Source organism: Schistocerca gregaria, chromosome 2, assembly GCF_023897955.1.
Source record: "Schistocerca gregaria isolate iqSchGreg1 chromosome 2, iqSchGreg1.2, whole genome shotgun sequence".
Classification (NCBI taxonomy): domain Eukaryota; kingdom Metazoa; phylum Arthropoda; class Insecta; order Orthoptera; family Acrididae; genus Schistocerca; species Schistocerca gregaria.
In genome coordinates, this window is record NC_064921.1 from 40367532 (window position 1) to 40379602 (window position 12071).

General features: G+C 40.0%; 1 protein-coding gene and 1 non-coding gene across 3 annotated transcripts in view; both read right to left on the reverse strand.

Moving 5' to 3' along the window:
- LOC126336280 (zinc finger protein 879-like) overlaps positions 1–12071 on the reverse strand; it is a 357886-nt gene that overhangs the window by 15143 nt on the left and 330672 nt on the right. The window lies entirely within an intron of this gene.
- Trnal-caa (transfer RNA leucine (anticodon CAA)) lies at positions 5342–5416 on the reverse strand. Its single transcript has one exon. It is a non-coding gene; the product is annotated as a tRNA-Leu (tRNA).

The window sequence follows — 12071 nt, forward strand, 5'->3', positions numbered from 1 at the left end:
GAGTTTGCGGTAGGTTATTTAGAGGGTGAACCTTCAGAATGGGCACAGTAAATATTGAAAACTTCACATCCTGGGAAGATTTTCAGAGAAAGTTTAAGGAAAAATATTGGTCTTCAAGTGCGCAAGAGAAGTTGATCTCAGATTTGTGGGATCCTAAACACTATAGTAATGCCTGGGGTACAAAGCGCAAGTATTTTGACTGCCATTAGACGAGGGTGAAATATTTAGATCGACCAATGGAAGAAGAGGGATTAGTTAGAATTTTAATAAGACGTCTACCTACTTATGCTAGAAAAGATATTCTATGCAGTGGGTGAGAAACGGTGGAGGAACTGTTCTCCTTTGTAGATGCACTCGATGCAATCAATAAAAACAGGAATGACAAGGGGGGGGGGGGGGGGGGAACAAATTTTAGGGGGAATAACATGAATCATAATAACCAGTCAAAGCCTTATAAATACAATCTTGCCAGAGTCCACCGACCTAGCAGGAATGTAAATAAAGGGGGTTGCTCACGAGGACCATTAACGTCCAACCTCGGTCTAGTAACTACGCAGGAATTTGTGCCCAGCAACTGCTGTGGAACAGGGGGTAACGCAGTTCCAACGTTTGGAAATTGTCCCTTGGTTGCTACCCATGAGGAAAATGTGGAGCAATCTGGACCCAGGGCCAGGGCCCAGGTCGTCGAAATACATTGAGAGGCCTAAATAAGAGGGTACAGGTTTCCTTTATGCATGAACTACCTACCAAGGAGTGGCTACTGCTGGAGGAAACAAACAAAATAACTATGCCACCACAACCTATTATAATAGGAAAGATAGGATACCACAAATTAGACATATTCATCGATTCTGGTAGTAAAGTATCACTTATTTCTAAGGAATACTTTAATACATTAAAAACTGAAAGTAATTTTCCTGTTTTACTAGTAATTGGGGTATACATATTTGGTATAACTGGAAAGAAGAGTAAGGCACACTGCCGTATAACTGATATGACGTTTCAACAACCTCTTCTAGTAGTGGAAGACATAAATAGAGATGTATTGTTTGGTTTAGACTGGTCAACTGATTTTAATGTTACACTAAACTTCGACGAGAACTGTATTTATGTGGGGGAACCCGAGAATAAACATTGCATTACGTTTGTGAGGGACAGCGATGTGTATAAACAAACATCTGAACACCAAAGATTACAATTAACCGTGTCAGCTCAGTTGTCTCTAGAAGTAGAGTTAACTACTACTGCATGTCCACAAGACGATTTTCACAAAAAGGTAAGTAAATCTGAAGTGTTAAATATTGAACAGCAAATGGATTTAGTGAGAATTTTGTCTAAATACCATTCAGTATTTTCAGAGACTCCAGGTACTGTTGACGATTATGTTTGCAAATTTAAGATTAAGGACGAGACTCCGTTTTTTTGCAAACCGTACCCTATACTTATAATTCTTAAACAAGCGGTTAGGGAGGAGATTAATAATATGATTGATCAAGATATAATAGAAAGCAGTATGAGTGTCTATAATAATACCTTAGTAGTAGTGAAAAATGCTACAGGTGCAGTGAGATTGGTGTTAAATGCACGCACTCTCAACCGTCATATTGAAACCAAAAGAGATCGTCTCGTTAATATAGATGAATTATTAACTAAATGTAAAGATACACAGTATTTTAGCTCCGTTGATCTGATGGCTGGGTACTGGCAAATCTGGTTACATGCTGATTCAAAAAAGTATACTGATTTTTTGTTCAACGGAAAATCTTACCACTTTAAAATACTACATTCTGGACTAAATATATCAGTATTGGTATTTATAAGAGCACTTGATACGGCTATTGGATGAGAGTTATTGAAAGAACTAGTTATTTATGTGGATGACATCTTAATTATTTCACCTACTTGGGAAGAACATTGTAGGACACTGAAAAAAAACTTTGGAGCAATTTAAGGAAAAGGGTATCACCTTAAAGTGAAGTACCAAATTTACTCGAATCTAAGCCGCACCTGAAAAATGAGACTCGAAATCAAGGAAAAAAAAATTTCCCGAATCTAAGCCGCACCTGAAATTTGGGACTCGAAATTCAAGGGGAGAGAAAAGTTTTAGGTCGCATCTCCAAATCGAAACAAAGTTGGTCCATTGTAATACGAGACACATTTTAGGTCGAATGAATGATGCTACAGCTACAGTAGTTTGGTTTGAGTCGTAAGCTTAGCAGTTAAGAGTTAAGCTTTACCAGGTAGCCATTGCTATGCGTCAGGTGCTCCATCCGTATTTATACGGGTACCCTTCATCTACATCTACATCTACATCTACATCCATACTCCGCAAGCCACCTGTCGGTGTTTGGCAGAGGGTACCCTGAGTACCTCTATCGGTTCTCCCTTCTATTCCAGTCCCGTATTGTACGTGGAAAGAAGGATTGTCGGTATGATTCTGTGTGGGCTCTAATCTCTCTGATTTTATCCTCATGGTCTCTTTGCGAGATATACGTAGGAGGAATCAATATACTGCTTGATTCTTCGGTAAAGGTATGTTCTCGAAACTTTAACAAAAGCCCGTACCGAGCTACTGAGCATCTCTCCTGCAGAGTCTTCCACTGGAGTTTATCTATCATCTCCGTAACGCTTTCACGATTACTAAATGATCCTGTAAGGAAGCACGCTGCTCTCCGTTGGATCTTCTCTATCTCTTCTATCAACCCTATCTGGTGCGGATCCCACACTGCTGAGCAGTATTCAAGCAGTGGGCGAACAAGCGTATTGTAACCTACTTCCTTTGTTGTCGGATTGCATTTCCTTAGGATTCTTCCAATGAATCTCAGTCTGGTATCTGCTTTACCGACGATCAATTTTATATGATCATTCCATTTTAAATCACTCCTAATGCGTACTTCCAGATAATTTATGGAATTAACTGCTTCCAGTTGCTGACCTGCTATTTTGTAGCTAAATGATAAGGGACCTATCTTTCTATGTATTCGCATTACATTACACTTGTCTACATTGAGATTCAATTGCCATTCCGTGCACCATGCGTCAATTCACTGCAGATCCTCCTGCATTTCAGTACAATTTTCCATTGTTGCAACCTCTCGATACACCACAGCATCATCTGCAAAAAGCCTCAGTGAACTTCCGATGTCATCCACCAGGTCATTTATGTATACTGTGAATAGCAACGGTCCTATGACACTCCCCTGCGGCACACCTGAAATCACTCTTACTTCGGAAGACTTCTCTCCATTGAGAATGACATGCTGCGTTCTGTTATCTAGGAACTCCTCAATCCAATCACACAATTGATCTGATAGTCCGTATGCTCTTACTTTGTTCATTAAGCTACTGTGGGGAACTGTGTCAAACGCCTTGCGGAAGTCAAGAAACACGGCATCTACCTGTGAACCCGTGTCTAAGGCCCTCTGAGTCTCGTGGACGAATAGCGCGAGCTGGGTTTCACACGACCGTCTTTTTCGAAACCCATGCTGATTCCTACAGAGTAGATTTCTAGTCTCTAGAAAAGACATTATACTCGAACATAATACGTGTTCCAAAATTCTACAACTGATCGATGTTAGAGATATAGGTCTATAGTTCTGCACATCTGTTCGACGCCCCTTCTTGAAAACGGGGATGACCTGTGCCCTTTTCCAATCCTTTGGAACACTTCGCTCTTCTAGAGACCTACGGTACACCGCTGCAAGAAGGGGGGCAAGTTCCTTCGAATACTCTGTGTAAAATCGAACTGGTATCCCATCAGGACCAGCGGCCTTTCCTCTTTTGACCGATTTTTTTTCACGTGCTTCGTCTGGTTTGAATTGATTGCTTATTTTTCTTTGATCTGATAAACGCCGTTTTCTTTGTTATAGGTGTTTACGTCACTCTAAGCTGAAAATGCATTACTGTACTGTGTCATGCATTGTTTGTCGCATTCTGATAGTGCGTGTTTACGGCCTGTCGCCGCTCACGGCATGGCTTGCTTTTATGTGCGCTACCGCCACTTACAATTAAAAAAAAAAAAAAGAAGAGATGAATCTTCTCATTAGCGAAACAATGGCAAGAGACTGCTATTTGTTGTTACTTACTATGCTGCTTTCTTGGACAAGAACCAAATAATAGACTACGTATGATAGAAGATGTTCTGAATGAGAGTTTAGCGAAAAATTTTCTCTGTTTGAAAATCTTTGCAGGCGCCTCTTTAGTACATTACATTCTGCACAGAAATTAGAGTCATCTTAGATTTAAAAATCTAGTCAATTGCCGTGCTTCATTTCTGACTGTATCACTATTAGGTATAAGAATAATACGAATATAAACATGACATGATATGTATATCCTTCCGCGTTTGCTGTTGTCTTACTCTAGTTTCGTAGTTTATTAGGCAGATAGGATTTAAATGAGATAGCAGCAAACACGAGACAATACATGGCAAAATGTTTATATTCGTATTATTCTTATGGTGAAGAGAATACTGCATGTGATTCACAATTCATAAAAGTTCCTATTAGCAACCATCTCTTCTCGCAGGTAGGAAAAAATTCAGTATATAGAGTTGAGCATATTGACAAACATTCCTAACAGTCTTGCCAGTTGGATTTCCGTAGTACATTGAAATTCTGCTACATTCGAAGATGAACAATATGGAATTTGTATTTACTTTGTTGGATAATGTATGAAAATGCAGTGGTTGAAACTCGAGGAAGAGAAAAAAAAAAAAACTCGTCTTTTACCTTGTTTTTTAATTTATTTACTGAGCAGAGGTTATGGTGCCAGTATTTATCTTTGTGCCTACAAAGCATGCCTGTGTAGCGCTACATGTATTCGACGGCAGAAGTTAATTGTGGCGGCACCCACCAACATTTTTCAGAACTCCCGCTTGCTTTGCACTTGATTCTAAGCCGCAGGCGGTTTTTTGGATTACAAAAACCGGAAAAAAAGTGCAGCTTAGATTCAAGTAAATACGGTAAATTTCACTTTGCGAGGCAGGAATTAAAGTTTTTAGGACACATCGTAGGAGTAAAAGGCATTAAACCAGACCCCGAGAGAATCGAGGCTATTAAAAACTGTCCATCTCCTCGAAACGTTAAACAACTAAAAGGGTTTCTAGGAATGGCAGGTTATTATTGGCGCAATGTGCAACGCCAAGAAATGAACAACCCTAGACTATTAAGATTATTACTTAAGGTATATCACGGAATTGGGACCAAGGGACCCAAGAAGTCTTTGACAAACTAACACAATCTTTAGTAAATGCGCCTATCTTACAACATACCATAATGAATGAACCTTTTAAGATAGCAAATGATGCATAAGATGAAACTTCCTGGCAGATTAAAACTGTGTGCCCGACCGAGACTCGAACTCGGGACCTTTGCCTTTTGCGGGCAAGTGCTCTACCAACTGAGCTACCGAAGCACGACTCACGACCGGTACTCACAGCTTAACTTCTGCCAGTATCCGTCTCCTACCTTCCAAACTTTACAGAAGCTCTTCTGCGAAACATGCAGAACTAGCACTCCTGAAAGAAAGGATACTGTGGAGACATGGCTTAGCCACAGCCTGGGGGATGTTTCCAGAATGAGATTTTCACTCTGCAGCGGAGTGTGCACTGATATGAAACTTCCTGGCAGATTAAAACTGTGTGCCCGACCGAGACTCGAACTCGGGACCTTTGCCTTTCGCGGGCAAGTGCTCTACCAACTGAGCTACCGAAGCACGACTCACGACCGGTACTCACAGCTTAACTTCTGCCAGTATCCGTCTCCTACCTTCCAAACTTTACAGAAGCTCTTCTGCGAAACATGCAGAACTAGCACTCCTGAAAGAAAGGATACTGTGGAGACATGGCTTAGCCACAGCCTGGGGGATGTTTCCAGAATGAGATTTTCACTCTGCAGCGGAGTTTCATATCAGCGCACACTCCGCTGCAGAGTGAAAATCTCATTCTGGAAACATCCCCCAGGCTGTGGCTAAGCCATGTCTCCACAGTATCCTTTCTTTCAGGAGTGCTAGTTCTGCATGTTTCGCAGAAGAGCTTCTGTAAAGTTTGGAAGGTAGGAGACGGATACTGGCAGAAGTTAAGCTGTGAGTACCGGTCGTGAGTCGTGCTTCGGTAGCTCAGTTGGTAGAGCACTTGCCCGCGAAAGGCAAAGGTCCCGAGTTCAAGTCTCGGTCGGGCACACAGTTTTAATCTGCCAGGAAGTTTCATATCAGCGCACACTCAGCTGCAGAGTGAAAATCTCATTCTGGATGCATAAGATTACAGTAATGCAGCAGAATTATTACAAGACGAATGGGGGATAGAAACCTATGATCATAGATCTATAGTATTTATTAGTCAAAGCTTAAAAAAGCATGAACGAAATTATAGTGCTACTGAGAAAGAATTGCTAGCGATAGTGCGGAGTATACAAAAGTTCCAAACTTTGATATGGGGTTCGGAAATCTACATTTATACTGACCACCAGGCTTTTTCATTCCTAATGAGTAGTAGATTATTACACAGTAGACTAATGAGGTGGATGTTGTTTTTAACAGAATATGATATTAAAATACAATATATAAGAGGATCAGAGAATATAGTACCCAATGCTTTGTCACGACTACATCAAAACATGAAAGACAACATACAGAAGGACCTGGGATAGTTTTCGTGATAAATTTTATAACAACAGAATATCCAACCAGGGAAGTACACGCGTTAGCCCAAATGATAACAGAAAATATTAAACATGACCCTTATTTTACAGAGATCAATGATATGTATATAAGAGTGTCATTACCGGTAAACAAAAGGGAACAGTGTGAGATAACAAATCACAACTTGTTCTGGAGAAACAGCAAAGAGTCAAGCTATTGGCAGCTCTGTATACCACAAACAGCAGAGTCTAAATTAATACAGTCAGGATATATACGGGGACAAGGAAAAAAATTCCCGGATTATTCCCGGATTTCTCCCGGATATACCGTTTAAAAAATATGCTTTTTCCCACCCGAAAATACACTTTTTCTGTGCTAAGTGTCAGTAGGTTTTCCGTAGGTTTTCCCTCGGAACTGTAAAACTTATCAATCCTTTGAATGGTTAACGTTTTATACAATTGCGCCGAACGTTCCGGAAAAAAAAAGATGGGGCAGAGAAGTTTTGGAGAGACTTTTAATAAAAAAGGATAGATGTTTTGGAAAGGCCTTTGATTTGCAGAAACATATACACTGCATATTTTCGTATTACGAAAGTATAAATTCGAATTGCACCAAACACAGCGCGTTAGTTTCCAGAACATTGAAACCGAGGTTGCGATGTCCTTTTGTAAGCGAGTCATCTCTCAAGCCAAGAGATCTCGCCAGCCGATGACAGTAGCTATTCAGAGCATACTCCACATGCAAGATCACTGGTTACATGTGAACACACAAGAGGAAAAGTTAACGGTTTACATTAATGTACACAGTACGATATATCTACAAGATAAGCTAAGCTTTCACATAAAATATTGGTCTTTTTTGCATGTGTTATAATTTAAGACACATCACACAAATGTGCCAGTAAATTTAAAATTATGACATAAATGTCTCTGCTCGAAATTCTTGTAAGTGACTGGTTCTCAAAAAGTTCAGCACGTATCATACTTCACCTTGCGGCGCGGGGAAAAAAAAAAACTTTGGAAGTAACGCTTTTCTAACCACCATTCACAATACTATCCGGAGACTGTTAGAAATAGGTTCAATTTACCAGTTGCCAGAGAGCGCCAGAAAACAGGCATTGTTGTGTGTGTGCAACTACAGTGGTGTAGGAAGCCCGCATGTTCCTGTGTATAAAGCACTAAGAGAGCTTACATTACACCATAAAAGAAACAGGGCATCAGTGGATACTCCAAAGAGCATCGGAATTTCATAAACCATACTTCAATGCATAATTCGGCTTGAAGCGCAAATTGGTTTTTTCCAGATTCACAATGAAGTAGGTCCCATCTGATATTAAGCTTTTCAGTGTGGTTTTTGGGATGTAAATTTTCTTGGAGTACCAGTATGCTACAATCTCATTTTTGGTTCTTTATTATGGCATAATGCCATATATGACAGATGATGATAATGTGCACTTGAAATTCAGGGAACAGTTGGAACTAGCCAATACTGTAGAATGAAACACTTCGTTTCAAATAAAATTACTGCCTCAGCAGAAAGATTAATAAAGCCAAATTTCTTTAGCAAACTTGCAAAAATAACTTCACTGTTCTGCAAGGCGATTAATGCTTGACTCCTACTAACTTGGAAATAAAATCAAATCAGAAAACTGAAATTAATAATATATTTTTGTCCTCCGTAACTATGTGAATGTGTTTTAATTCACATGATAGCTCCCGACCACAGAAATCCGTTTTGTTTTCATTTGACGTGGGAGCTGTACAGGAAGAGAAGCAGCGAAATGACTTAACGTAAACACATGCCACGTGGAGACTAGCCCCCTCCCCACTACAACTCGGACAACTCTGTGCAAGCGCGAATCTGGCAGCTAGGGTGCACGAGGAAAATTTTTCTCGTTTGCATCTGGCTGCTTGCTGCTACTACCGATACAGCTAACAGCCAAACTTCAAGTAGCGGGAAGAAGGGACAAGGTACTGCTTATACGCAAGTCAAATGCGCATGAGCAACAGACCACTGGCAACTGGTCAAATGAACCTACCTAATGTGAACAGTTGTGACGTCATAGTCATAGCAAGCAGTTTATTGTTACGAAGAATTACAGTCTACGCCCTATGGCCTTTGACATATTTTTGCTATTTGCAGACGCTTGTGCGTGCACAGTGTTTTGTTGTTGTAAATTGCACATTTCCTTTGTCACTAAAGTTTTATTTTTTTCCCTCTCGTTTACATTTTATTGCTGCAGTATCATTCTCCAGTAGCATGATACATTAACATTCTTTGCTAGAGAATCAACTCTGCAATCAAAATTCCAAAATTTAACTGAAAACTAAAACAATGAAAAATTACCGGAATTCCGAAAAGTTCCCATGTTTTTCCGGTTTTCTCCGGATGAAAAAATTCCCAGGTTTTTTCCAAATTTCCCGGTTTGTATACACCCTGACAGTACATTCATAGTAGATATGGCAGCCACTTTGGAATGAAAAAGTGTATAGCTCACATGAATAAGTTTTAAAATAAGTGACTAGGACGTGTGAAATCTGTCAGAAAGCTAAGGAGAATAATACCCATGTAAAGTATAAGGTATATCCGATTATTCCTAAAGCATTACATGAACTCACAGCTACCAATTTTTTTGGACCATTACCCAAAGGGAAGGGAGGCAGGGCTTATATATTAGTACTTATAGAATATTGGTCAAAATATGTAAGACTGTATGCTATTAAGAAGGCTAATGCGCAAACTGTGATCAAGTGTTTGCAAGAATATTTTATAGCTACAAGTAAACCGAGGTGTTTTCTGTCTGATACTGTACCTCAGCTTACTAGCCATGAAGTTAAGGGATTTTCAGCCTGGGAAAATATATGAAACATTTTAACATCCAACTATAATCCATCTTCGAACCCTTGTGAAAGAGTAGTGAAAGAGATTGGTAGGTTGTGCCGCACTTACTGCCACGCCACTCATACCTCATGGGCGGAAAGAATTAAAGATTTTGAGCTTATTCTAAACGAACTACTGCATTTGTCTACAGGAATGATGCCTGTAGAAGCCATTGGCAAGCCATTTATAGGAAAACCTCTAATTAAGTGTTTTACGTGGCCGGAGCAAAAAGCTACTGATCACCAAGCATAGGCACAGACACGACCTACACACGACACCCTCCATACAACCCTTGCAAACAAGTGTGACTGGTTCTTCATCATTTGCCGTTCCATTGGAGTTGCTATGACCTTTTCTTCAGGGACTTCAAAGGTGACGGTGAGAATGTCCATTCTGCAGGAGACGCTGAACATCATAGCTCCTCTGGTTTCTCGCTTAAGTACCGGCGAAGTGGTGATCTTGGGGAAGGGGGGTGGGAAGGGTTTCCTGTCTTTGGGGCTGTCTTCTTTCTTTCTTCAATCTTAGCAACCAATTCTTTTATTTCCTTTCTTACTTCTCTTATGAGTACCAATCTATGTTTCCCTCTGTCAACATTCATATACTTCTATCGCTGAAGTCCTTCCCTTTTCTGTGATTTCTATAAAGCTTTAACTAAGAACCATAGTGGGCCGAAGAATCAGGATGCACGATCACACTACCACACTCAAACAATTAAATACAAAGACGCAGACAAGTAATAACAACCTTCACAGATAAGGGGAGAAGTAATGCTCAAGAAAGGCTCGAGCACACGTGCTAAGTAATGACGGCTGCACATCTCAAGTGAAATGGTATAGTAGGCTTAAGCTAAAGGAACAAGGGGGGACAAAGTGTATATCCATCTGTGCTCATAGCTGTAGTAGTACAAGGTAATATGAATGGAAATAAAAAGAAATAGATATTAAGCCAGAGGAATCGAGTCAAATAAGTTTTCTGATGAATAACAGGATTGTGCAGACCGAATAGTCCGAAGAAAAGAAATAAAGTTACAACCACGGACAGAACATATTTAGTTATTAAGGCTATATAAGTGAGCTGTTAGCAATGAACAAGCGAAGAATTTAAGCAGGTAGGCTGAAGAACTCAGGAGGAGGAAAGGAGAGGTGGATAGAAATTTTACCAGGAAATTTTAAATAAAATAGTGTGCAGAGGAGTAAGAAAGAGGCAAGACTAGGAATCATTGTTAGAGAAGATAGGGAGGGCGCATCTGATGTAGATGAAATGAGAGAAAGAGAGGCAGGTAGGCACACCCACATGAGGCTGACCTATACTGTGCGGGCAGGGACACCAAAAAGGGGATTGACCTGTACCATAGTTTACTACAAATGGAAGGGGCATACCTACTCAAGGATGAGGAAGAAGAAAACCCCCCCAGTACAACAAATTTTTTTCTGACCCAAAAAACCGGTGGTTATCATTGCAACAGCTTCTTAAAACAAAAAAAGTAAAGACTCTACTCAGAATAACGCCTGAACTTCGAAACTAGCTAGGGGGGGGGGATTTATTTTGGCTCAATCCTGGAAGCAAGAGTAGATAACTCTATTGGAAATAGCTAATACTTGTTGTACTATTAGTTTATCATACTACTATGTCTAGGAAAGATATTACCAACAGCTTAATGAAATACCGGAGACGGAAGAGAGTTTTTGTACCTAATGTTTTCATGTAGTACAAAGTAACAAGATAAGTGTTAAGAAAAAAAATTATTAAAATATATGTTGTGTGCAAAATAACGAGTGTTTGAGCTAAGGTGAGGGATATGTAGTGCCCCCAGAATTTTACAAACGTCTGGAGACCCTTGTGTTCCAGCCGTTTCGAACACGCATTATTTTAAAGCAGGGTGTAAGGATGATCATGGGATACTGCACCCATTTATTGTTTGTGCAGGCGAAACTGGAAGGGAGATAATTCGTCGGTGCTGGACTGTGTTCAGCGCAAACTGCCAAGAATAAGCAAATACAGCCCGGAAGCTCTGTGGACGGCTGCAAATAGTAATGTAGCATTGTATTGTTAAAAAAAAAAAATGGAGAGACTCGAAACAGTGACTGTTTATTAGATGTTGAACCGCTGTTGAGAGTACGTGGACTGGACGCGGACAGTCAGCCACGATAAAAGCTTATGTATTAAATGTGTTCTAAAATGTGTAATTAACTGATTCTGGGTGTCCGGTAATATGTGGGCTTATGTCATATAGTTTTTTTTTTTTTTTTTTTTTTTTTTTTTTTTTTTTTTTTACAAAGTGGAAACAAATATGTTCTGGTGCATTGAATGATATTCCAAGAGGAGCACATTTTTTAAATAAGAGAGAGAGCAAGAGAGTGAAAATTTCCCGTTCCAGCAGTGAAATCTTCAGAGAAGTGTCAGGTGTTAGCAGAAGACATCAGTGCTGTAAGAAAGCAGAACCAGCATTCTTCAACATGTAAGTCAACGAAAACGCTTAAGCTGTATAGAGAGAGCTTAACATTACACTGGGCCACCGAACTAAGTCTCTGTCTTACCATTCATAATCTATC